Genomic DNA, 25,317 nt, shown 5'->3' on the forward strand with positions numbered 1-25,317 from the left:
ATTTAAAAATTCTCAGTGTCATTTTTCACTTTCTGCACTCAGCGTAATTATAGCATTTCTCTGTGCACATGACTTCATCTTATTTCATTCTACAAGTAAACCACATCTGACTGAAATCATCTCATCCTGTAAAGACCAGGATTTGAAAAAAAAAAAAACAGGAAAGAAATCCTTTCACCAATCCTTTCATGCTTTTCCATCTCACATGGTGCTGTGGTGAAAAGGAAAGTTGCTTCATTTTGCTTATTTAAACGCCGGTGTCTAACATTAACGCGATCCACACAAGTCTCAGAGCCTTACCCACACGCTGCCACGAGCTTGACCGATGGTGTTTCGGGGAGCACGGCTTCTTGGAGTCTGTGAATTACTAACAAGGATAAGCACAGATTTATCTGATGTCTTCTTCGATATGTCAGAAGTCACATCACACAAAGCTGCCGTTATCCTTGCCGTGAAATAGAGGACTCCATGAACCAGAAGGCTGAAAAAGGATAGGAAACCTGAAGAATCCAAGTAAGCAGCTGAAGTTGGAACAAACAGATTTATAAAAAACAAAAGCAGGCTTGCAACTGGCCAGAAGTGAAACGGATTACTGAAGAACATATTCACAAACCGTCTCCCCACCCCAAAGGTTTATCTAAAGCTTTCTCCTTCGACACGCCTTTCCATCCACTTATAGTTTGGCTCTGTTTTTCTTGGTTTAGGAGCATCCTTTCCTCCACTGCAGAGAAATCTCTGCTACATCCTCCAGTGTTTTTTGGGGGGGATCTTTTTGTTAGCTGTTCTTCCTGTTTCAATAAAGCCAGCCCTGTAAACAAATGCTTTTCCCACTTTAGTGTGGAGAAGCTCAACTTGTGTACACACAGCTCTGACCTTCACCCCATCCAACACTTTAGGGATGAACTGGAAACAGAATGTCCAGCTTTAATGGAGCAAAAAGTGCAATGCTTTTACAGAAATACACAAAAGTCCTCCTTTAGTGTGAGTGTTTAAAGTGCAGACGTTCCAGGAAAATCCATTTTAGCAAAAGATCCATGAAGGTTCACAAGGTTCACAGTAGATTTAAGCAAATTTAAGTCAGCTATCCAATGTGTAATGGATTATAATAGAAATATATAATATGTGCAGCTTTTGATATTTGGAAAGCAGACTGACCTTTTCACTCCCCACAGGGGATAGACACCAAACTCTGGACGCCACAGCTATGATACTAACTCCTTCTTTGCTGGATGGTAGTCCCACAGCGCTGACACTGGGCGAATCGAAATTAGCGACATCGTGAAGTCACCGACGTCTTATGTTCCATAAAAGTGTGCTCGACGTGTCGGCATAGCAATAAACTGAACATGAGTACCTGAACCGTCACTCAGCCACTGACCTCATTAAAAACAACGAGAATGTGCACATATCGTTAATGATTCTGCCAAAAGATTTCTTTTTATTAGAACTTTTTCTTCGCATCAATGCAGTGTCCTCTCAGAAGCAAGAATGCCGACATCTCTGCATTCATTTCAGAGTAGCTCTCATTAAATGACCACATTTAATGAGAGCTGTAATTAATGAGCAACGCTGAATTCCTGTTCTAGCGTCTTCTGTCTGTGGAAAGTTGGGCAGGCTGAAGGAGAGGAAGCGAGAACATAGACAAGCTGCTCAGTATTAAAGGAAAACCCCAGAACTCTGTGATCATACTTGTAAAACACACGTGCTCATTGGTTCAGATGAAACTATATTCTGTGCTCCTGAAAGATTGTTTTAATGCAGTATTAGTTAAAATACAGCCTTCATTGTCAGACTCACTGTGACAGTCCCAAGCTGATTTTCTATTTGCTGTTTTAAACCAGGTGTAATGATCGACGAATGGTAGACTGAGAGACTGAAGCACACTGCAGACTCATGGGCTTGCAACCTGTCAATCATAACCTGCTTTATCCTTCAACTTGTGACTGAGACCAGTAAAGTGTTAACAGAGGATTTTAAGCAAGTGAAACAAATGCTAACTTTCCCACAGACTTATGCTGTTTCCCCCTGGTGGCCATTGGAAGGAATTGCACTGCACTGCCTTCACTTTTCAGAAGGTCCGTCAATCTTTTAATTGGCGAGACCTGATTGCTACTTCAATTTTTCACAAAAAAACTGTAGTTATATTAGTAACAAACCTCCTGCTTGTTGCAGCTCTTCAGTTCAGTAGTTGTTGTTTTACCATTTTTAGATTGAACTTTTTGGCCCATTGCTTTTTGCTGATTTTATTTTTTTAATGCCAAAGAATATGTTTACAGACTTTTTGTGTGTAACCAAGACAGATTATAGCTCAAGCAAAAAGCTGAATTTAATAAGCCTCATTGCATGAACAGAAGCAAATGAGTAAAAACTGGCAAAGCGTTTTAATTCTCATTATAGATGTAAAGGAAATCATTGATGTAAAGGAAAGACAGGAGAGTATTCAAAAAACAAATTATCCAGTAAGTTATTTTCCATAATTGCGCTCCGTGTTTTCCCGTAATTACATTGGTCGTTTGGCACGGAGCAACTGTTGATAAGCAGACTGATGAAACGATGAAATGAAGGAGAAATGGGCAGGTTTTGTCAAGACACCACAAACTGGAAAATTGCAACTGGGATCTTTTAATGACTTTGTAATTATGAGGCAGCCTCATCTGCTCGTTGGCATTTAACAGAGAGCTCACGGAATACTAAAATAAAATGTTTACGTCTTTCCCTTCAATTTGGGAATGCATTTCATTTTAGTTACAGCTAATTGGAGTTCGTGCAAGTTTAGACTTTCATCAGTGATGACTGCGCAGTCAGGCGTCACGCAAGCTTCAGAGTGAACTAGAAAATCGCTCTGAACAAACAGCTGAAGAATGCTCTTTGTTTAGTCTCTGATGTGCACTTCCACACTCTGAAAACAGACGAGTGCAGTCTCTGTTTCCAGTGATTTAGTATGTTTTTAGTTGTTTGTCAGTCTGTCAGTTGTGCCCACAGTTCTGACAGATGTTGGTCTGTTTTCAAAGAGCTCTCCCTCTTTGCCGAAAAGAACAGACCGGAGAACCGAGACGACTGTCTTGGCATTACATGATGGCTTCCCACCAGGGGCCCGCGAGGCCGAGGATCTTTGTTTCTCCAGTATCGATTAGGGATTGTGTGTCACAGCTCTTGGATGCATCATGTGCTCCTGACATGCTTTTTCCAGTCAAGAGGAGGCGCAGCCTGTTGTTTTCCCCTCTCCTCCTGTGACCTTGTGACTTTTTAACAAAAAGAAGAAAATACCTGCAGACCCTGCAGGGCAAAAAGCAGTAACACATAGGTGTGGAGGGACAAACCTAAGCTGTGTTTATGCACAATATTTCTTTCTGTGCCAAGGCTGTGCTCCCATTCTGGGAATGCGCTCTGTACTTTGCATTTTGTGGGCTATCTGAAGGAATCAAGGCTCTTTAATAATCGGCTCTCCCATCTCTATTCTACTTATCACACAACAAATTATAAATAAATTCAAGATTAAGGCTTCAAGATCATTCAGCTATAATCAGCTACAGGGTTACAATTTCTAGAGTAACACCTAAATCTCATCTTCAATATGTGGCTACTGTTTTAATCAAGTTTGAGCTGGAGGAGGTGGAGTCTGGTGACCGGGAGGTCTTCTTAGACCGCTGTCGACCTTAAATCACAAATTCTCAGTTCCGTCTGTTCATCGTCGTTGTGAAAGGTTTGGTCGATCAGCAGAAGGTTTCAGTTTACAGCATGAAGGTTGGGAATAGGTGCTTTACTATGTACTGCAAGATGATAAGTTGAGCCATCTGCCTTTTCAGATATCCAAAGAGAGAAAAAACATTATTAAGGTTAACACTAGCTCCCTTTTTTTAGCTCTGTTTTTGGTCCCCTCCATCTGATTCTTTAGCTGCTATCTGCTGCTTTATGGTCACCAGTTTAGTGGTGTGCAATGGGTTTTTAGAGGTTTTGCTCAGAAAACAGAGTTAATTAATTATAGAATAGAATAGAATAATCCTTTAATTGTCCCACAAGGGGAAATTTGGTTGTAACAGCAGCCAAAAAGACACATATACAAACAAACAGTACACAGGACACAGAACAGAAACATACACAATTTTCTTACATATCTATATATTTACATATTTACATATTTATACTCAAGGATGCTCTTCAATGGGTCACGGCAGCTTAACATTTAAAGTTCACACGATTTCAACCATTGCTAATATCTGTTGTGTCAGAGGAACAATAAATATTTGAGTATATTAATGTATATACACTAGCACTGTGAGGCTTTTACTCTGTGTATATGTTAGGCCATTTATTTCCCAGGCTAACCTTGAAAAGCAGCATCAGTGTCTTGCCATTTACTGACTACTGAGATGATCTTTTTCCGGGAGGCTTCAGTGTAAGTGGGTGTTATTTTACAGCCTTTCTGGCTCCCTGCATGTCTTTGAGTTGCTTTGTCTCCTTCACACTTCTGTCACATTCACAGAATTAAAGCAACAAACGCCCATTCCTCCGCCGCCTCCTGAGTAATGTGCGATGATTACAACAGATAATTACATCTATTTACATATAAATGTGATTGATATTTTTCCTACAGAGCTTCAGCTTCTTTAAGCTGCTGCCGGAGACGTTTGGCACTGATCTTGTTATAATCTATCCATAATATTTGGATCCTCCATCTGAAGTTACCTAATTAAATGATCATTCGCGACAAGTAAACAATCGGAGATGATGACGCTAATTAATGACGGCGCAACGCTGCGAGGCCGTATGTGTGGAGAGACGGAGAGACGCTGCTATGGCATCTCACAGTGTTTATTCGAAGACTTGTGATTATAAGGAGTCAGATGTTGTGTTTTCTCAGTTGCATACTCAGAGTGACTGCAGAGGCCACAGGCTTAATTGATGAGGTGCTGTCATCCACAATATCGACCACCCTCATAAGAATCTCAAATGAACACTCCAGCGATAATGCCAGCACTCGTTAAAATCTGAGCGCAGTGGGACTTTCGGAAATGTCAAGACAAACCCAAATGGTTTCAAAACAGGAGGACCTTTTAAAATAGATGCCACAAACCCCATTTTCATAACAACGAGCAACAATATCTTGATTGTGCATTCATAATTTTCAGATCTCCCTGCTGTGCTTTTTAATTTTTACTGGCCCTGCCTGAAGAGACCATTTGCTCACCCTGTGCAGCCTTGTGTCAAACATGCCCGGCAGTCAGGTCGCGCCTCAACAGGTACATAGTCAGATTACTTATTAAAACGTTGGCTTTAAGCCCAAAAGGTCGGCAGCTTGCCACTTGGCTGCAGGTGCAAAATGCGGCTGGCAGGAGGTTTGACCTCGGGTCAAAATGATCCTTGATTTCCTTTGACGTACTGTAATAATTCTGACACACTTAGAAACTTTTACTCATTAGCTGCTGAGGATTTCGGTGTAGCACCTGTCACATTCGTGAGATGATCTTATACACAGGCAGTATAAAGTTGACTGATGTATGCCTCGTACAGCCTTTTCATGAACAGTTTGGTGCACATAATCCTCGCACTATTTAAAGAAAGGCCATCTTCACAAAGTTTAAGTGTCATATATCTACAGCATGGTCAGTTTATGAAGCTCACAGGCTTTCCTTGCAAGCTTGACTGACTGTAAGGACAAAATGTATGTTCCCTGACTGGGTCATGGGGGGGTTGGTCAATGCAACTGGTGATATTGTTGGAAATAAGTATAAAGTGCTGCACCCAGTCTGCATTTTACTTGCAAACTACTGGTGACCGTGACAATGTAGTAGTGACCAAAGCAATCCCCAGGAGGTTTTTGGTGAAGCTAATTTCACGCGGTGACAGCTAGCAACCTCCAGCAGCCACTCACCAACCAGCGAGGGAACACACACTTTTCCCTAGCAGCTGGAGTTTTGCAGGGGATCACTTACTGGTTTCCAGGCCTGAATGACTCAAAGTGTCAAGCAAAACAATAACAACTTGTTTCACAGGCCTCTATCAGACAGCTGCTAGTAATATGGGGCATTTAATAAAACCCAATACATCCTGAGCTTTGATATTTAAAGACTACAGCTGTAGTTTGCATTCCTCACCAATCTATACCTTAAAAATGAGCCTTTGAAAACCCTTGAAAATATTTAGTCTGAATAAACCCTTTCAGGAGGTTGAGATGAATATAAGCCACACATGACAACAAAGAATGTGGTTCACTTCTCGGCCTCTCTCAGAGTTGAACTAACACTGCTTTATTTAAAGCAAGCAAGGTGATCTTCGCTGACCTTAACTCCCGATGCTCTCGGCTATTTTTTGTAATTTCATTTATCAGTAACATCTCCACAACTGTAAGGCCAAACTGAATACATTCAGTGCCTCCGCACCATCACCTGGAAAGAGTGAGATATGTGAAAGTCCAGCAGAAATCCGGTTTAACTTCAGCCCCATCAAAATTCTAATCAAAATTCAAAACAGTGACTTTTTATGACGAGTCAGTGGCACTGTTGCATCTATAAAGTCAGTGTTAGTATTATGCACACTGAATGTGCCAACCCTTTTTTAAAAATGTCAGGGGTTCTGTTTTAGTAATTGGCATTATCCTCAGTGCAGGAATTACACAGTTTGGAAAGGCTCAAACAAAGAGGTAAAATAAACCAACCTTAGAGGACACATCTATGAAGATGACCAGCTTGTTTTCTTTTACACCTGCCATGACGATCAATATCTATTAGTTTTAGGTGTGGAATCTTTTTTAGGTGATGTCATGTACATTTTTAACATATGTTTGTCTCCTCTAGTGGATTTATTCTCAGGTTTTGGGATATACTTCATCAATATATAACACTTGAACAAAATCCAGCCAGTACATACATACATATATAGTCACAGAGAGGAAACGGAGGCTTTGGAAATTGAACTGAAAAGAAGCATGCACCTCTGGACAGAAGGGTCTTTAGACAAATTTGCAACAAATATTTTTTCAAACCAAGCTTGATTTTTTGGATCCAAATGAACAGATTGGACCAATCAGACCACTGCATGTTGCAACAGGTGCAACGTGCCCTGGTACTTAATATACAGTGATACACAAACAGGAAAATGTTACTGTTTTACCTCAGACACAAAACAAGACATCAGCTCTCTGAATGATTCCTCTGCTTCCTCAGATGAGGTATGAATTATGTCCAGCTGCCTCTTTGTCATGAGAAGTGAATAAACCCAGAATCTCATTTTCTTCCTTCTCTTGTTTAGAAACATCAGCTCATCATCGCTTGATGTTGATAAACTTCTTTTCCAAGTGCATTTTGATGTTTTTATTGGATTACACAAAAAGTTTGTGTCACTTTTTTGCAACTCACTCGGTGTGTAATGGCCTTAAGACTATATGGTAACCATCCATCCATTCATTATTTAAAAGAACAATATTATATAGAAGTTTCCAAATGCACACTTCAAGTCCTGTTGGCAGGTTTAACATCCCATATGGAACAGATATATATCAATCTTATAAAGTTTGTATCGGTCTTGTGTGAAACTCGTATGAAAAGCATACAAGAGTGAAAACAGATATAAGATCCCTTGAAAAATTATATAAATGAAACTTGTATGTTTTGGATATTTACTAAAACAATATATGAAAGTAATGAGAAAGTGGTCACATTCATGAGTAAATCATATAAGCCTTCTATGATTCACTATATTTCTTTTCCATATGTGATAAAAGTTGAATGTACTGTCACCTATCAGTTTGAGACGTCCTGTTTGAAGCCTTAGCCTGAAGATTGTCATCTCTGATATTTTAAAGTTGGGCGTGACAGTTGAGGAGTGGCTCTTACAGAAAAGCTGAGGGTCACTGCGCACCCACTTAGCAGTCACAGGCTGTCCTGCCTTAGAGCAGAGCCTGTTTTATAATCCATTTGACTGTAAATATGAAAATACAAAATGAACATTATTCCCACTGGCTCCACTTTTAAGATTTGAAAGCTCGGTCATCTGACACATGAACATGAACCCTGTGTGACTCCTTGAGCTACAACTTTGAGAGATTTCTCAGCAATGACACATTTCTCAGCACTGAAACGAAATGCACTATGTTCAAATATATGATATATGTCAAATATAAATATATGGAGAATATGATGATTGATATCGAAAACCATCAGTTTTATCAATTTAATAAGTGGAAAACCCAAATATGTACTTTTTGAATCGACTGTATCAGCCCGCTCAAGGTTTCCTCGAGTGAAAACAGTTATTCTGTTACAAAAAAGCCGCTCAGTGTTTGTATAACCGCAGCCTGTACCCTGCAGTTTTGCCACTAGTACAAAGGTAAACATGTGGCATTAACAATTTGACAATTACAATGCCAAGTAACAACACGGCAGTCCTTTTATAAAGCAAGTTAATTGACTCTTTTCTTAGGAGGTCTTTTTATACTCTGTGTCTCCACAGCATTTGGTTGTCTACCCCACGCTCAAAGCACCCCCCGTGGTGCTGACTGCAGGAGTGACTACTAATTAGACAACAGCAGGGATGTGTACAGTAAAATGGTATTGCTATATAACTTGACTTTAAAAACTGCTTCTTTATGTGTCTTTTTTCATGCGTAATCTTTTGCTTGAAATATGATCCTGACTTGAGGCAGGTGTCAAATATACAGAGGAAATGAAAACTCATCAGCTGCAATGTTGCTACCTGTCAGGACAGAAATACGCCGAGTGAAATCAGAAGAAAATAAAAATCACACAACTAAGTGAACATTTCTGGGGATTCAAAATACTTTTCTACCCAAAATCTGAAAGGCTGAATTTCAAAAGGCTGAGATAAGATAAGAAGTAAAGGAAACAAGGGAAGATAAGGAGCAGGTGAGAGGCCAGAGATGAAAGGAAGGATTGAAAGAGAATGAATGTCTATGAAGGTTTGTGTCAGAGCTTTTGAAGACATGTCTGGTTCTTACAAAAGGAAGGGTCAGTGAACAGATAAGGGTAGAATGGGTGGTCTGCCATATGCACAGGTGAAGAAATCCCACACTGCCAAACAAAAGAGAATGGAAAACACAGGTGAGAATGAAGGATGGATGCATCCTCCAAGGGATGCCAGACATTTTCTGACGTAGGCGATAACAAAGAGGTGAAGATGAAGAAAGGTGAAATAGACTAGGACCTTGATGTGTTGCTCTTTCTGTTCAAACTAGAGAAATAATGGTAGAATTTGCTCATATTGCTTTTCTTTCATGGAAATTCAGGGTTAAATGTGTGGTATAGACATACCTAAAGGTTGTGTTTGGTGTTTATGCCATGGCTAATGCACTGCTGTGGTCCTACACTAGGTTTTCTTTTATCTAGTAAAAGAAAATTTAGCAACATATAAGGGAAAAAAAGAAGATATCTCTCCTAACCTATGGTTTAGTCAGTAACCCAGATGTTCTCAATACAATGATGTGGACAAGCTTCACATTTCTAAATAATTTTAAGCCTTACCAAAACCTCAAACAAGCTGAGTGGCTTTCATTTCTTCTTTTATTCACCAAATCGATCAGACATCAGATCCATCTGCAAAGGCTCGTTTTCCCGAGTGGTAGTAAATGAAAAACATCTATGCCTCCCTCTGTAGTGACATTTGCAAAACCAATACTAAGTCTCGCTGCCCTCAACCTCCTCCCCTTACAAACAGCTACTCGCTTTGTTCAGTTTAATACCTTAAATGTAGACTCAATGAAACAGTTTCCGCCTTAAGTAACCTAAACAATGGACCCTGCTCTTTTTGCAGAATGACAAGTGTATAGTCAAGACACGATAAGCACCAGGGTATCCATTCAAAGATGCGAACTAAGAGAAAACTAGAGTCAAGCGACAGTTTGTAAGACTGATTTGCATTGTGCCTTCAGGTATCTTGGGGGAGTGTAAATGAAATTTCTGCAACCTCTTGTCATCTATCCGAAGATTCCTGCTGTCAGGGAGCCTCCACCAGCCACATTTTGATCTTTGCTTTTATGTCTCTCAATGCTTTGTCTCGCCTCTAACCAAACATGTGTTTTAATTAGACTCAGAAAGAAGCTGCTTCACTTTTCATCTGTTTTTTCTTTCAAAACTTGAACCTAAAATATTATTTATTATTTACTCAGAAAGAAGATTGCATTAGCAGAGGCAAAGATTTCTTTATGTGTTTACTGCAAATATGTGCCTGTGGATAACACAGCGTGACGATCGCACAGACAGCACTTATATATATATATATATATAAAAAGACAGGAAATTGCATTTTGATGGCCTGAAAACTAAATAAAAACTGAAACTAGACAAAAGTGAGAGATGAAAAGACTCGTGCAAGTCTGTGAATATGGGAACAAACAACGTCCAGCCGCTTCCCACAAGACAGAGTGATGCACTAACAAGCTCTCAGAGTGCCTCGTTTTTCCACCTCTTGCTGTTTCTGTTCATTTTGGGTGCCAGACACATCTGTCTGCGAGCCTGCAAAGGTTATGACTGCTCGGAGATGAAATCCTGGTGGGCATTGCATGACTGGAATCCACATAGAGATTCAGGTGTCTATCAGTGTCTGCTGTTGCTCCTGACAAGCAAACCTAATAACAAAACAAGAGCTTTGGAGGCGTGAGAGCTGCTGATGATAAACGAGTGTGTTCAAATCCGGGTGGAGGCACCAGTGCGCTGCACCACAGAGCAAAATATATCAAGCATAAATCAGAGTGTCTGCAGGGGATTGATTAGTTGATACTAATGAACTCCTGCCAATGCCTTGCATTTTTAACTACTCCATGATGAACGTCTCTGCTATGACTGAGCAGCAGGATATTTTATTTTAGCTTGAAACTATTTCAACTCTTGGAAAAAGTACAGTTTAGTGTACTTCAAGTCTGCTTGAATGGTTTTGGGCAGGAGAAATCTTAACACTAGACCGCACAGCTTGTAAAATGGTTTGGGGAGCACCCTTTCTCTGCTTCAACATGTCGGTATTACAGGTGCTTTTGTGGGTAAATGGGAGCTGAAAGAGTCCAACAACTGGTGGAAACCCTGCCTGCTTTTATAATACCACATTATTGTGGAACTATTATGCTTTCCCTTATGCACTGTCATATATAAACAGCAGTGAATTCATATTACTTTGGCCAAAGTTTCAAATCACGAGGTCGGTATATGTAAAAATCATCCATGGGAGGTTCAGACTGCCCTACATGCTCAGGCTACGTCAACACGAATACGTTTTTGTTTGAAAAAGCATCTTTTTCTCTCCGTTTTGGCCTTCCGTCCACACTGAGACGGCGTTGTTGGTCAAAACGCTCTCCAAAGAGGATACATTTGGGAAAACGCCTTTTCGAAAATGATGACATATTTTAGTCACGTGATGCAGTCATGTGACCAGTTAAACTGAGATAGCTGAGGGCATTATACAGCGGTTGTTTTGTTTGCTCTCAGGTTTGACAGCCCTGTTAAAGATTAATATCAGTCTGTACATGTGACCAGACTAGCTTTTCTTCAAATTCTTTAACTCTCACTCGCTTTTGTAACTTTGTACTTTTGTGTTACTCGCAGCAACAACTCCACCTCATTGTTAGTCCATTTAAAAAACTCGGTGCTTTTCCTCAACATTTTGCCGCGACGTTTCAAAGAGCCGGAAAGGAAATAAACGGCAGAAAGAAATGAGGAAGGTCGAATCGTCTTGCGTTTTCAGTCGTTTCAACTTTTCGGAAATGATTGAAAACTGTAGTGCGGACGTGGAGCATTTTTAGACTAAAATGCCGTATTCAAATTTATCCAGATTAGTGTAGAAGTAACCTAAGTTTTTACCCCTCAGCCATAAAAGGCTTATGGGTTATTGTTGTGGATACTCAAGTTTGTGAATGCGATAAGTCAAGAACAAAGCGGCGTAGGAGTTTCAAATTGATATAAAAGTTGTATCTACTAAAAATCTCGGACGAATTTGAATCTAATGGACCTCGACCTCAAGGTCAAGGTATAACCTTTAGTCAGTCAGAAAAACTTTGGCTCATGGTGACGTGGTGACACGTACGCTTGGCAGCCCTGCTTTTCTATGAGAATGTAACCAGACTACAACCAGTTGGCAACCAGCTGAGCCGAGTTCTTTGTTGCAAACAGATGTGTTGCAGATGAGTTGTAAAGAGGTTGCTGTGTTATTTTTACTTTAGTGTACCTGAGCCATTAAAAGGAAGGTGACCTTAAAGGGGGGAAGAGATTGTTTCACACAATCTGGAGGCACAATCAATCATATCGCGCTTGTAGAATCTAAGAATAAAATGAGCATGAAAATCTTCTTTAATGAGCATCGCTTTTGATTTCAAGTTAGCAGATGTTTTTATTCAATTCTGTAAATTTATACAAAGTATGACTCAAACTGAAGCAGAGACTAATTTTTTCTAATTAAGAGAGTGTCTACAGCCAAAAGTGTCTGACAAATCAATAAGACTGATGGATTTCAAGCAGCTGAAGGTGGAGATTTAAACGCAGTCATAAAAAGGTCTCCACCAACTTGCCAGAAATGCTGATCAGCACCGTGTGAAATAGAGGCTCCATTATGAAGTGGTAGGCACGTCCCCTTTATTGCTGACAGGGTTGGAAACCTATCATCATCTCTGCAGATTAAAATAATCAAGCACAAACATTTCAGAGTTCGTCATTATTTCCTAGTGTGCAGTTTGTGATGAATGAAATCTGAGCGGAGATCATCGTGCGAGTAAAGCCAGTTTGAGAAGTTGTTACTCCAGGTTGTGAAGAGAGGCACAAATAACACGTCGCAGAGTGAAATGTGTTTTCAAATAATGTTCTGCTAATTATATTTCTCTGAAAGTTGAGCAAAAGCCATTAAAATGATTTCATTGCCGTCTGAGTGGAGCATTATTGAAATTGCCTTCATGTGAAGAACATAAAGACATAAAAATGGCTGTAAGGGAAAAAAAATCCAGAGCAACTGCTGGGTCACATCATTACATCCAGGTTTCACTGCTCAGCTCCACTCAACCGAATATCAACTCGTCCAACATAACTTCACTCATACGTGGTCCACAACAACGCGAAACCAGATTTTCTGCATGCATGTCAGAGGTCAGTGTTAGAGTCAGGGAGGAAGGAAGGATGAAGACAGCCAGAAAAGAAGGAATTAAAAAAAGGAAGAAAGTTAGGAAAAGGAGGTGAAAGGGAGAAGACTGAAAAGAAGGAAGGAAGAGAGAGAGGAAGGAAGGGAGAAAGGAAATAAGCCAAACAAGAAGGAACAAATGAATGGAGGAAGATGGAAGCAATAAACAAAGGAAGAATGGCAGGAAAAAAGTGTAAGATGAAAGAAAGACAAGAAGGGAGACCAGGAGTAGGAAGGAACAAAGGAAAACTGGGAAAAGGCATGATGATAGAGGGAATGAACAAATGAAGGAAGAAGAAGAAGAAAGGAAAGAAGATACAAAGAAGTAAGGAATGAAATAAATGCTAAAAGAATACAAGTAAGAAAGGAAAGGAGCTAGGAAGGAAGGAAAAGCAAATTATCAGCTGCATCATGTAATCACACTGACCAATAAATCAATAGTGGTGAACATGTGGATGTGTCTCTCAAACAACCAATCTGTCAAATAATTAAGGGAAAAAATCTCAAATGTTAGTTTTCAAAGAATTTTACATTTATTCTTTTACAATCTTTAAAGTTGTTGTCAGAAAGTGCCACACAGACCGTCTTCAAACGTCTTCATGTTCCACACAAACCGAGTGGCATCACAGGGACAAACAAGGTTTCCCTGCAGATCCATCGCAGCGAGCAAAAAACAGCCACCGAGGGGAATTGTGGGCATCGGTGGAACGAGCCTGTCCAGGCTGTCACAATCCACACAGCACAAAACTGTCAGGACTTTGTTCACAATAACGACCCAAAATCTGCGGTACGCAAAGACTTGAAGAGTCGCGATAAAAAGATGACACAAACGAATGAAAGACAACAGGGACGGAGTAGAGACTCTGACCTGACATACACTGAGGGAGAATACGCTGACTAAATACAGACACCAGGAAGAACAGATGAACTAAAGGAAGAGAACAATGGAGACGAGTTCAAATGAAATGAAAAAGTAAGCAAGAGGGACCAATAATAAGCTGACAGAGACAACACTGAGATGGAGGCGAACACAGTAGGTGCAGAATTTAACACTTTGGGGTATCCAGTGGATTCAAGGGACCCTGATAAAACATGCAGTGTACACGTGAGGAGTTGGAGGTGTCATCCCTTACAGCACTGGCACCAAAGGACACCTTGTACACATATCTGGGACGCCAGCAGCTCTGACCAAATTTAAATGAAAACAGTTTCATTTCCTACCAACAACTTCCAACATGTTTGAAACCGATGCTTATCCGTCTCCGTTACTTGAACAATATGACAGTCTCGCACCCAACCTTTACCCGTACAAGCCCGATGACCTATTTGCCGTTTGATGACTCGTTGGAGCGCCTTTTACAATACGCCAGGAAACCCATCCCATTTCTAACACGCAGCTCCTAATTCATTATAACAATGGTGTGTAAATTACCTCGGGCTCCTTCCTGTGGTCTGACACTGAAGAATGCTTCAAGAGGAAAACAGCTGAACTTGAAAAGGAGATAAGGGCAAATGAACCCGTGTGGGAAGTCTTAAAATACCCCCTTAAATAGGGCAGCGCAAGAGGCTCGGGGTGTAGCACGCTGTACGGCGAGCCCGTCCACGCAGACGGGACACGAGTTACATAAACCGACACGAGACACCGCGGGATCCAGCTAACTGGAGCTCCCGATAATGAAAGGGAGCGTTGAGGGCCCTGCGAGCGATCGGGACCGAAATGTCACCTGCTGCACGGCGACCCAGATGACTGCGCAGGTACGGCACCCAGCCGGGGATTAACTCCAGAACTTATACTTTGAATTTCAGCTCTGCCAGCGAAGCAACTTGTACAACTGGGGTGTTCTGAAACAAATGAAAGGAGCAGAGGTGGTTAAAGATTCATAGGCTCTATATTCACAGCCATCCGTTTCACTGATGAGGTGCATAGTGAGGGATTAGGGAGGCCTTGCATATTGTTAAAAGTAAATTGGTGCCTTTCAAATTTCGCAGCATTGCCCGGTCTGTCCTGCACATATAATGAATTCTAGTAATGAACCGCCTTATACAGGAGCTGTAAAGCGTTGTACTATGCAGACCACATTTGTCACCATTACAGTCAATATTTGGTGACTGCCACAAGATGAATGTTGCCCTGGGGAACAATGAAAGAAGCCTGGTCTAATCTAAAGTGAGTCATGATAGTCTCTTTGGCTCCTGCAGGCGCAGGTAATGGCCGGCATTATACAATGCAACACCAGCTATTTTCTATCCCTTTCCTTTGATTCTTCTCTGTATGCATCACACTCTGAAAGCATTAATATTAGTTTGAGGAAACAAAAAGTAAAAGGATTAAGGCAATTATACAACAAAAAGATGGAAAAAGAAAAGCTGAAATGGAGCAGATGTATTTTATTTCTGAGTCGCAGCACTGACCCAAATATTAGAGGTACATTCACCTCATTTTCTATTTGCGCTGGCTGTCTCTGGTGACCGAGCTTAACATGGAATCAATTCAACTAATTGGAGACTTCAAATGGAATTGTTCTTGCCCAGCACCTGAATCATTGCCAAAAGCGCCTCATTCAGACAGTGAAAAACAAACAATAGTGTTACTTCTATTAACTCTGTCTTCAATTAACTGTTTAAGTTCCCAGTTGTGTCTTTATAATTCCCCGGTAATGATATTAAAATGAAGGGGTGGGTTGTAATCTCAGGTTTCTTTCCTCCTACCCCTGTTAAACTATCGACAACGCCAGAACAATAAATGTCATGGTCCTGGGTCATTTTGACCCAGTGTTCTTAGTTTTTCTGTAGTTTTGTATTTTGTTTCTTATGTCCATTGGATTGTTTGGTTTGGTATTTGGATTCCCCCTGTGTCCATGTTTTTATTGTGGTGTTTGCTCTGGTACCGTGTTCCCATCCTATGTGTTCTGTGTTCTCCTCATCCCCTCGTATTCATCCTTCTTCTCTGCCTCTCTCTCTCCGTGCTCATCTCTGTGTACTGTGTTGTGTTTAAGGTCCACATCTTGGTGTCAGTATCGTCAGTTTCGTGTCCTCCCTGCTCGGCCATGAGTAATTGTCTTCAGCTGTGTTCCCCGTGTGTTCCCACTTCCCTCGTTACCTTCTGTGTATTTATGTCAGAGTGTCCCTTTGTTCTGTGTTGCGTCGTCCCTCTAGGTTGTGTGCATTTTCCGTGTCTTCCCAGCGCCTCAGCTTTTAGTTGCTCCCAGTATAGTTTTGTATGACTTCTTATGTTCCTGTTAATAAAGACCGGCCTTTGAGTTCATCCCCGTGTGTCTAGAGCCATGCATTTGGGTCCTCTCTTGCCTTCACACAGCCGCCGCATGACAATAAAGGTGTTTACGTACCAGACAAAGCGACTGCGCTTTGATTTTACCTAAACGTGCATGTTCAGTCTGTTTCTGCATCCATGTGTGGCCAAGGAAAACAACGTGAGTGGAGTTTTTTCTTTATCCGGCACAAAGCAGGTTCGGCACCTTCACGCGTGTAGACTCAGTGTTTTAACCTACTTCAGCTTTAGGCCAGCTGGTTGGGACCAGCGCTAAATGTGGCAGAACCTTCACATGAACGCACAAAGTTTGTATGGAGATATTGTAGGAAGCAGATTGAAGCTGACCTGAGTACGAATGATCTCTTTGTTCCAGGTGTCAGCACTCCCCTACCAGCCGTGCAGTGGCAGTTCAGAAGCCTTAAAGGTAAATTGGGGTTAATTTTGTAATTGTCACACCTGAGCGGAGTGAATAAAGGCATGACTGAGCGGCTTTGTGATGGTCCCAGCATCTTTCTGCAGAAACCTATCATACTCTTCTGGTTGTGTTTTTTTTTCGTGTACTTGAATCTTTTTTAAATCGTTGTTTTTAAAAAGATTTTTTTCAGCATGAACACATCCAAAGTTAAAACTACAGTCTTTATGTTCTGTTGCAGTTCATTAGCTATGTGACACCATGTGCTGGTTTATAGATCGTGATTCTTTCAGTCCATGTTCCCTCTGTTTGCTCCAGGCAACTAGGCCCAGTCTGGGCTTTGCCTTACAATCAGTGTGGTTCTTAGTTTTCTAAAGCATTCACAGGTTCACTGGAGGCAGGAATTACTAATGGATAATTCAGCATACATTTAATGTTTCTGATTTTCCAAACATTTAAATAAATATCTAAATGGTTCGAGTTGCAGTCGACAACGTGTGTGATCACAACTGTCAAATCCATTTAGTCTTTTCTTGAAGGAACTTGCAATCTCAGACTCCCCTCTGGCAAATAATTTCTCCAAAATGTCCATCACTAGCATCTTTTTATATGTTTTTACTGAAGGTTTACAGAGGTACTGTCACACTGAGTGAAATCTAGGATCAGTCATATTTCTGATAAACCTGTCGTTTATACACATGACCAGAAATCAAATGTTAGATTTGCAATTGTATTAAATCAAATGTCTGTGGCTCTTTAAAAAAAGTCTAGTTCATTCCATTTCCATTAAACCCAGAGATATTTTTTTCACATTTTCAGCCACCCAGACTCTCTGCAGAGGACAGCGTCTTGCTCAGCAATTCACCCTGGATTTTCCCTGCACTGCCGGGTAAATCCAGCCACAAACAACCTAAAACGATCTGACCGTAAAACCTTTATTTTCTGCAGTGGTGTTAAGGGACCCATGCTCACCTCCCCACTTTTGTTTTTACTCCTAAGTCCTTCAGCTTCATAAGAATCCAGCTTGTCAGCTGACAGACTGACAGAATGCCTCGGGGCCACCCTGCATCTCCAGCCGGGCTGGGGCATTAGCATGCACGCAGAGTTTGAAGCTCGTGTCCGTATCACACTGTGTGCGGTCATATCAAACCTCCTCCTCCAGTGCTGCACACTACAGGCAAAGGCAGTTACAAAAAAAGAGTCGCCATGGCTACAAAATATAGCCCAGCATACGATCTGTAAAAGAAGCATTTAAATTAAATTAATTAAATATTAGTTAAAATATTTTCAGATGACAAATCCTCAATTATTACTCAAGCCTGCTCTTCCCTTCAGCTCTGTGGAGCTTTTTAGAGTTCGTTGTTTTAGGTTTTGTGCCCCAGTCCTACCTGCAGCATACACAAAAATAAAAGCATATGAAGGATATTAAACTTTTTCTGTGAACTGGATGCACAAGTGATGGCAAAGATATTTAACTTATCTGTAAAGTGTATTGCATTAAATAAATCAAGTCATTTTTTCCCAGCTACAATATTAAACCACTAAACTGAGAATTAAAGCTGTAAATTTTATTAATAACAGTTGTGATGTCTTTTTCCTTCATGCAAAAGTAAAACACCAGTCATGATGTTTGTTTGCTGTATTATTGCTATTTTAGTGTTCCTACTGTATTCCCCATAAACAGTTTATTAGCTACAGCAGTCTTGGTCACGACGGCCCTTTGCCAGTGAAATCTTTACGCTGTTCTCAGTCACGCAGACAATGGAAACCACAGCAATCAAAGTGTCACTGGAGAATAGCTAATTATAAAGATGCAGAGTGGATTGCTGTTAATTTGTTTTCCCTGAAAGGCATCAGCATTTATAATATTCCACAGCATTCACAAATAACTGTGTATTACTGTGTTTTCACAGCAGTTTGTTAGTGTGCAAAGAAGTGAGAGGAGCAAGATAAGTTTACCTTCGGCTTCACTCATTGAACCACGTTATCATTTGTATGTGTCTAATTAAGCAGATATGCTTTAATCATAATCAGAAAACAACAGTTTGGTAATTTAAGAAGTGGTTTCTAATCATTATAACATCTAAATAAGCATGAGAACTGTGCACACTTAACTTTTAAGGCATGTAAAATAATGCCCGTCCTGAACTGTAACCATATAATCAAAGGTCACTGTGGTTTGTGTTGCCATTAGCGATCAATTGAAGTTGTGTTTTGTCCTGTTAGTGCAGCTTCTACGAAATGACCTTCCCTTACAACTGCTCTCCCTTCTCAATTATGTTTTGAAGGGAAACAATTTTTCTCCCAGTTAACTTTTGTTTGTAACCTTTCACGGATATTTTTGCTATTTATGTTCTTGCTCTCCTCGTGTGGCTCCTTCTCAAGCAACAATGCACCAAGTGGTTTTACCTGTACAGTGTAGGAATGACCTGTGGCAAAGTATGTGACACAAAAGTGTGCAAAAAAAAAGCAAAATATTTGCACACTTTTGTTTTGTCCGCTGACAAAGCACATTTAGTCTTTAAGGACCAAACCTATAAATCATCCTATTGCAGATTCAGCATCTTTAACAAAACACATGTTCAAATTAAAAAGCTTAAAGAGCTAATTTACTCTTGTGCCTTGCTACTGTGATTGTAGCACAGAGGATAATATTCAGCTAATACCCGTCACTTTTTAGACTCATTTCCTGAAATTCTCAGGTGGATTAAGAGCATTAGAGAACGACTTACAGTGTTTTGAACAATGCCTTTGTGTTAAGGCTACATTGTGAAATAAACCCAGAAAAGAATATGACCAAAAAAAGAGATTTAATATAGCAGGAAGCGGAGGATTGCAGCGCAATATAATAAGCGCGGTTGTTATTAATTCAGTGTCTGATCTCGACAGAGTGCTTATCATAGCAGAAAGTAGGCCACCGATTCCAGCCAAAGATCATGTAATTTTCTGAAATGAACATCGTCAGTGCAAAGGCCAATAAAGCAGAGACACACCTCTCTGCTCGATCTCCATAATGAGGTCAAGCATTAAATATGCCGCCTCTCGGAGTGAATTTCACTTCCGCTCTGATCTCTCTCTCTGATTCTTAAGCTTTTTCTCTCCCGGTGACATTTCAATTGCCACAATAGCTGCTCGTGTAAATGCTGCCAGTAAGTGAATCATCACAATTAAGTTAAATCATCACAAAGGAACATCAAAGCCATCAGTAAACCAAGTAGAAATGAAGAGCGACCGCAAAGGTTTGATGTGAGAGAAATGTGAAATAAGGAAGCCGGTTATATTAATACATAGAGGACATTTTTCCTGTTGTGAGTCGCCGACACAAAATGAAGTGTTTCATTGATCTTGTAAGAGCCAATAAAGCATTTGTTAACCTCTCTAATCCCTCTTCAGATATGTTTTAATCACTCCGTGCCCATTTTGTTTCGTTAGCTGCACATACAGCAGCTCTTTATCAGTGTTTTCCTCCATTGCATGTCCCGGAAATCTAATGAACTCGTCAAAGATGCGGCTTTTCATATACGGTCCCCGCTGACTGCTCAGTTAATATCATTTACCTCCGTGGAAACGCATCTGAGCCTCGGTGGATCACGACAAATATTAGAAATGTAGAATATTTATTTATATTTAGTCACAGTTTTTGATGAAAATGTACATCTAGGGGCAGGAAGATGATATTTTGTGAATATTTAAAGAGGCTGCTGTACAACTGAGAGGTTTGGTAGGAAGAAAGGAACTGATCTCACTGCGTGTGATACATGGAGTATGCAGTTTTATTAAATGTTCATGCGCGTTTTATCAAAAGGAAGCTTTTAAAGAATTAATGGAGGAGTGTTTCAGGACTGTCTGCACTGTCTCGAGGTAGTTTTATATGGAAGATCTGTGTTCAGTGAATAAATCTCATTTCATATTAATGACACGGTGTCTTGTTAAGCCTCTGAAGAGTCAACACGAGAATTATGAAGAAAATTTAGTGCAGGGTGATGCCTTTAGAGAGATTTTGTTTAGTTTTCTGCGAATATTAAGTGCTGAATGTGAGATAAAGTCATGAACATGTCTAAAAAAAGCTGTAGATCCATCCAGCTCTAACCGGCAGGAACATGGAGGATGTTAAACCGTCAGTCTTAAATATCTGTTGACCAAACCTGGAACTTCGTCTTCCCCTGAAAACATCTCTCTGGTCTAAACAGGTGAAGGCTGCCTTGTTTGTGGCAAACCCCACAGAAAGGTCACCAGCTCCAGTGGATACGGGCTCGGGGTGTTTGTGGAGGTGTACCTTTGTTTAAAGACTGTATGATTAATTCTGCTGGTGTAAGGTAAAACCAGACAGCAGCAGTAACAATGCAATTTCACAGAATCCTGACTTTTTTACAGTTTTATTGTACAGCTGCGTGTTTTTATTGAAGTCTTTGATGAATAGTAGATTTTATCATTTATTCTTTTTTTTAAATTAATTTATTCCAGGAAGGATTTTACCTTAAGTGTTGGATTGGATTACAGTGAATCCTCCTAAAGGTGGGTGCAGTTACTTTAAATCTCGGAGCGCATTATCATAAGTGGCTTTCAGTTTTTCTTGCTTCTTATTTGCATGCTTGGCTTTTACGTGTGTTTAGTATTCGTCATTTTTAGTGCAGTGACTGAATGTCTCTCGTGTTCTTTAAATGAGCTGTGATTCCCCTAGTCTTGGATTGACCAGCCTTATCCCTATATTTCTATATCTTTTAATGTTATTTGAATATTACGTTTGTTAATACTCAATGAAAGTAGCACTTTTAAAAATAACTTTATGCAGATTTTGGATTTTTAAATGAGATACGATAAATTCTATCATTAAACGCGATGGGTGTGCTTGTGTTATAGGGTGGCCTTATAGTGAGAATCAAAGATGCATTTGTAGTTAATACGAGAAGGTAGATTGTGTAGGTCCTGAGGGGGTGTTACTAAGATCATAAATATATATTTTGCCAGGTTTTCTGTTGTGGCTGCACGTCCATCCATCTTCTGCTGATCAGGCTTTTGCCCAAGTGGAGAAGCCTTCTCTCCAACCATTGCCTCCAACCCTTTCAGGGGTATACTGAGGAGTTCCCAAGCTACACAACACCCAACCTCACCTGGAGGGATCAAGAACCTCAAATCACTTCATCTCAGTGCGTTTGATGCAGAGGAGGAGCTGCTCTCCTCTCAGCCTTTCCTAAATCACTGAGCCTCCTCATCCTTTGAAGGTCTTTGAGGATAAGCCCAAACATCCTTCGGAAGAAACTAATTTCCACAATGTAATTTTTTAGGTCACTAACCACAGCCTGTGACCATAGGCGAGAGCAGAAACATAGTTTAACTAGTAAATTGGCAGCTTCACCTTCACAGCAGAGCGGGACAGCATCAGCACCACTGCAGACACTGTGTAAAATCTCCTGCTCCACAGTTCCCTCACTTGTGTTTTTGTCTTACTTTGAAGGTACGCGAGGAAAAATTAGAAACCTGCAGCCGATGACTGATTTATGTGGTGAATTACAATCATATGTCCTGTCTGAGCCAAGCACTGATGCAGCAGAGTCTTAACGCTGATAAATCGCCGAGGTGAGGAAGAGCCCAAAGGATACTAGAAGTTAATACCCACCCGAGCCACAGCCTGTTCACCCTTCTGCCATCTGGCAAGCGATACCCAAGTATCTGCTGCCATACCGCCAGACTTTTGGAGAAGTTTCTCTTTTCAGGCTGAGAGAGAAGCCAGTGTCATCCTCCTAACAACGCCACGATATTAGCTTTATTATTTTCTCATGACGTGCTTAATGTGTGGTTCACTTCTGCTGAAAAGAAAACAGATCAATGTGCCCACCATAAAAATCACCAGCACATTAATTCACATAACATTTCTGATGATCGAGTGCAAGCGCCGCACATGTAGCTGCTGGTCACATAAAACCTTCATCACTCTCCGCAGAGAGCTCTTTGTAATATACCTGGGGAAGAAAATAATTACACTGAGGCTGTGGGAATCAAAACACATGCATTATAGTGCTCCTTTTTCAATATGTAATTTACTATATTACTGAAAAAGTTATTAGCCTGACAAAATACCACAAGTAGGATGTATACACGTATACAAATACCACAGGTCCACTATTGGCTTGTAAACTGGATGGACATGATTTACAAGCAACAGCAGGAAATGACAAAGATTTTCTGGTAATAAAAAGAAAAAGAAAAAATCCTCCCGAACAACCTGTTCAACGCTGGAAAAACAAACTATGCTAATAATCATCAGAATCCAAAGTCATTATCTTGATTGTCATGCTGGGAAGCAGCCTTGCTTTAAAATAGTGACACTTATATTTAAAAACCCAAACAGTGAAAACTCAGAAAGGAGATTGTGTTAAAATATTTAAACAGACACATTAGTCTCTGTTTGCATCACTTGGTGTCAGTTTGTGTCCTCACATGGACACTGGAAGCAATCATGCTGCACTCACACCAAAAAGTAGACCCTCTGTCAAGTTTCATGTCTCAGGACATAAGAAGACATCATTTGGTTCTTACCAGAAGCAATGTGTGAAACAGCAGCAGTAACTTTGTGCTGTTTGAAATTGATATATTATTTTGCTGGTAGTGATTTTGAGACGTTATCAGTTTCTCACTTTTTGTGGAGGAATGTTAGCACACAGTTCTTTACTGCATCCTTTCAGTTCATTGAAATGTGCAGCATTCATTCATGCACAGCTCTCTCATGGTGCCACCACAGCACCACAAACTCATTGCCCTCTTATATGACCCAAACTGGTCCAAGATTTTGCTGTTGGACAGATGGCCTCACGTCTGACTCTAGAATGTTTTGGTATACAGAGGATTTCATGGTAAAGTTGGTAACTACAAGGTGCCAAATTCCTGTTTGTGCAAAAAAAAAAGCCCCAAAAATCAGCCCTCCTCCACTCTGCTGACAGTCGGTACGAGGCGAAAATGGTGAATGTTTTTTCCAGACTTGGTGCTTTGCATTGTGGCCATTCACATTGTTGAGGTTTTGTGGTTTGTTTAGATGCAGCTTTGCAGATCTAAGCCATGCTGCCATGTTCTTCTCAGACAGAAGACGTTTTCCTTCCAAACAAGCCATACCTCTTCAGTCTATTTCTACTGTTGTGAACTGTAACATTTAATCTGAACATGCTAACTGAGCACAGCACCGTTTGACGTGGGGTGAATTTACTGGAGCGTCCTGAGAAGGCTGGCAGCTCTCTCAGAGTAGCTGATGGCCTTAAAGTTCTTCCCAGACTGATCATTTTCTGTCATTTTTTAAGATCATTGCTAATGCCTTTCCTCCTTGGTCTTGTGATTACACACCTGAATGCCTCAGGACAGCAAACTGTCAACACTTCTGTTTTTATAGAGCTAATGCTAAAACTTAGTGATCAGTTAAGAGTGCATGTGATTATCCTCTCCGTTACTTACCCTTACAACTCCTATAAACACACTGATGGTCTTTGTAGTTGTTGACGGGACCGTTTTTGCATTTTGGCTTCATTTTAGTTAAATGAATAGTTGCACATCATAATATATCATGTTTTGTAATTCATATGAAGTTGCCTTTATCTGGCATTTAATTTTAAGGACCTGTTACATCAGGAAGACAGCTGGAAGTTAAATTTTATAGTGTTTAATATAATTACTGTTGCTTTAATGTTTTGGACTGAATTTGAAGGTAAATGTGTTTGTAGCTGTTGTGAAACTCTCACAAACAAAGCCATTTTTCATGCCAACAAGGATCCCTGATGGTGTCAGAGAGGAAACACCATCTGTGCACAGCAGCCAAGCCTGTCAGGACAACTGCAGCATTCAGAAAGACTGACATCAGGATTATGTTCAGATTGTCTAACCCCGGCATTCACAGGCAAACAACAGACGAGGATGCTCTTAACTAAGGAACAACCAGGGAAAACAATCACAGTTTGTCTTTTAAAACTTGAGAAAAGTTGAATTATTCTCTTATGCTCATGCTGGTTGCTCTTTAAGGTTATTTTTTCCAGGAAGAAAAAGCGCTAAATCCCGAATACTCGGTGTTCTGCTTACATTTTAAACCTGCACAGCATCAGGTCTCAGGTGATACCATATTTATGGTTGTCAAACTGGAGGTAAGTGTCACCACAGATCCCACAGCAGCTTTCTACGTGAGCTTCCACATTTTTGAAGTTTTAATCACGCAAAGGCTTCACTCTGAGATGAAAGATTTATTTTTAGTGAATCAAACCTTTAGGTTCCTGTTGATCACAGAACTTTTATACCAACATCAAACGCTCCGTGTAAGTAAAAACCCACAGGCTGGTTGTGCAAGCTGTTATTATGATCTATTTTAGATGACAAGCAAAGTGTATGTAAAATTCACACTGGTTTTTCACCTTTAGATAGAAAGGTGGAAGAAAACGGAGCTTTCGAACACTTTAAATTTGTGTATGTGTTAGGCCACACTGTGAGGGTTTCCTTGCCTAACCCAAACAGAGAGTTTGTGTGGCCCACATACCTTCCAATGTAGACTTTTTCTTTC

The 25,317-nt window shown here is 40.4% G+C and overlaps 1 protein-coding gene and 1 long non-coding RNA gene across 2 annotated transcripts in view; one reads left to right on the forward strand and one right to left on the reverse strand.

Annotated features, from left to right (window-relative positions):
- Nucleotides 1-25,317, reverse strand: part of LOC309704456 (shisa family member 6) — an 87,219-nt gene that overhangs the window by 18,808 nt on the left and 43,094 nt on the right. The window lies entirely within an intron of this gene.
- Nucleotides 15,854-17,634, forward strand: LOC309704458. The gene is made up of 3 exons (XR_014276264.1): nucleotides 15,854-16,535; nucleotides 16,749-16,799; nucleotides 17,607-17,634. It is a non-coding gene; the product is annotated as an uncharacterized lncRNA (long non-coding RNA).

The sequence above is a fragment of the Aulonocara stuartgranti genome (genome assembly GCF_965226115.1).
Source record: "Aulonocara stuartgranti genome assembly, chromosome: 4".
In the NCBI taxonomy this organism is placed as follows: Eukaryota; Metazoa; Chordata; class Actinopteri; order Cichliformes; family Cichlidae; genus Aulonocara; species Aulonocara stuartgranti.